Here is a 2,814-nt window from a genome sequence, read left to right as displayed (position 1 = left end):
TTCGACCTTTTCGGTTCATCTGAAATCTAGTAAAGCGTCAATACCACAAAGAAATACAAAGATTATTTCCTGATAATTGAGATCTTGTTTGGGGAGACATTAAAATTAAATCATTATATGGATATATTTGTTAGACAAATGGAAATGGTAAAAGACGGAAATCTAAGAATACTGTTGACTATTCTAGATCTTCTAGGAAACATGACAAAATGTGAGATAGTATGAAATATCAGATTATAAATAAAACAACATTTGAGTCAAACTTTTTCCTTCAAGTGAACCATGTTTCCTTGTTCAAGAAAATACTTATGATCTTGCCCACCATTAATGTTTATCTAAGAAATAAACCAAATTTTTGGTTTATAGTTTAACAGGATGTACTCGTCCTTAGAAAGAAAATAAACTTTGGTTTTATTGTGATCATTTTGAAGGTTCATTTCTCTCTCTCTTTCTCTCTCTTTTTTTTTTTTTGAGCTGATGTACTGGTTAACAATGACATTCGATCTGTCATAAAGACAATTGGGCACGATATAACCGTGATGAGTGGAGCTTCTAACTCATCAAAAATAAGTTTGAAAGAGGATCTTTCCCACAATGAAAATAAGCTGCTCCCATCCTTTTGCGAATATCAAGCAATCATATAACAAGGTGAACACCGTTTAAAGAAAAATGTGGATTGTTCAAGGGCTGAAAAGTACACAAAATGTGTGTGCATGTGTGTGTGTGTGTGTGTGTGTGTGTGTGTGTGTGTGTGTGTGTGTGTGTGTGTGTGTGTGTGTGTGTGTGTGTGTGCATGCGTGCGTGCGTGCGTGCGTGCGTGCGTGTGTGGGGGGGGTGCGTGCGTGCGCGCGCGCGCGCGGACAAGGTCATAGCATTTCCCACAGAATGAGCCATATATGAACCATAAACTCTTATACGGAAAGGTAATAGCTGTCAATCCTGAATCCAACACGTGATGCATGGCCAAGGTAAATCAGGAGAAAAGACTTAAAACAAGAAATCTAAGACACCAACTGGGAATTCTATCCATTTAAACGCCACAATTTCATTTTTGTAAATATTTTTGCCACAAATTAGTACATTAATGGGCGTGGAAACAAACGTTGATTACTAGAATCGGTCTTAAAGTTTTAGAATCTTAACTCTGAAAGCCTTTTCAGTATGTTTGGCCAGCAGCCGCATTCATATTCATTGTAATCTGTGTTTATATATCTTCAGTTCCATAAAAATAGGTATAAGGAAGTCTATTCTAGTTTCGTTACTGAAATAATATGAAATACGGATTTCCTATAGTTTAGTTCAAGTCTTCAGACGTCAAAAGTTTGGTGAATCCGGAACAGGGATTCGCGTGAGCTATATCGGTGCTCCTTTTACGTCCGGGAGGCCGGACGGATTTGAAGTAGGCGGCGGAAAGATCACAAGGATTTCGTGAGATTTCTTGACTTTATCTTATTAGAGCGATCAGATCGAAAGATCACAGACCTAAAAAAAAAAAAAAAAAAAAATTGCGTTAACTTCCTCAATCTGGTAATAGCATAACTTATTGGATATATTCTGCGGAGGTAACTAACATTCACGAGCCAACCGGGAACCTAGTTATCATAAACGTTCTATTCTCAATCAAATAGAAAAGTTGAATGTATCACGCAGTTATTTAGAATTCGTCACCTTAATTAAGAATTAAAACCTATATTGAAAGAGATTTCTAAACATTTCAATGTTATCAAATTCTAATGGACTTACAATCTATGTAAGAATTACGGTAGATCTACTCTTAGTATCGAAATCCTTTCTTTAAATCCAGAAACAATGTTCTTGATGTTCTTTGAATGTACATGAAAAGAATATTTTGTAAATCATTTTGAGTTATAGACATTTGAAAAATACTTGGAATTGAATCGCATTTGAGTAGGTAGCGTGTACATATGAAATATAAGTAATTGTGGATCATATTCTTGACCGAGAAACCAAAGAATGAATATACACTAAGATAAGGTGCTAAGATAAGGTGCTAAGATAAGAGGGAGGGCGGAGGGGTGTGGAGTGTATTCAGGGATGGAATGGGTGGGAATGATTTTATGCCTTTTTCTTTTTTGCTACCCCCCTTGTAAGGGGGAGAAAGCCTTGATATATGTATGTATGTATGTAAAAAGATATTAAGTAACCTGAAGGGAAATCGAACCCCATGAAATCATAATTTTTCTTGGATTGGAGCTTTGTCCATATTTCATACATGCTTTATTATCTTCACTCCCTCAGGCATGCAATGGGTTTCAATACAAAAGCAATGCATACCGACAGGAGACCATTTGATTCATAACGAGACTAGATGGAGAAAAGATAACATAAAACAAAGAAAAAATAGAACATCAAGTGAGGCAAATATAAATTTCTTTAAGTTATCATATATTATCATCATATATTATATGTTATATATTATATATATATATATATATATATATATATATATGTGTGTGTGTGTATGTGTGTGTGTGTGTGTGTGTGTGTGTGTGTGTGTGTGTGTGTGTGTGTGTGTGTGTGTGTGTGTGTGTGTTTGTATATATATATATATATATATACATATATATATATATATATATATATATAATGTATATATATATACATATATATGTATGAGTGGTAGGATATTGAGATACACACCGAAAACCGTTGGAGTTTTAATCGTTGACGTTTCGCTCTTAACAGAACTTCTTCATGCAGAGATATATAGACACTTACCTCACAGTGAGGGAGTACAAATATTACAACGAAGCTTAGACAGGAAGAAACGAAAAATACTGAAGGCAGCTTTCA

Source organism: Oratosquilla oratoria, chromosome 4 (genome assembly GCF_046742065.1).
Source record: "Oratosquilla oratoria isolate Oo_2021 chromosome 4, ASM4674206v1, whole genome shotgun sequence".
NCBI lineage: Eukaryota > Metazoa > Arthropoda > Malacostraca > Stomatopoda > Squillidae > Oratosquilla > Oratosquilla oratoria.
This window is presented reverse-complemented; position numbering follows the sequence as displayed.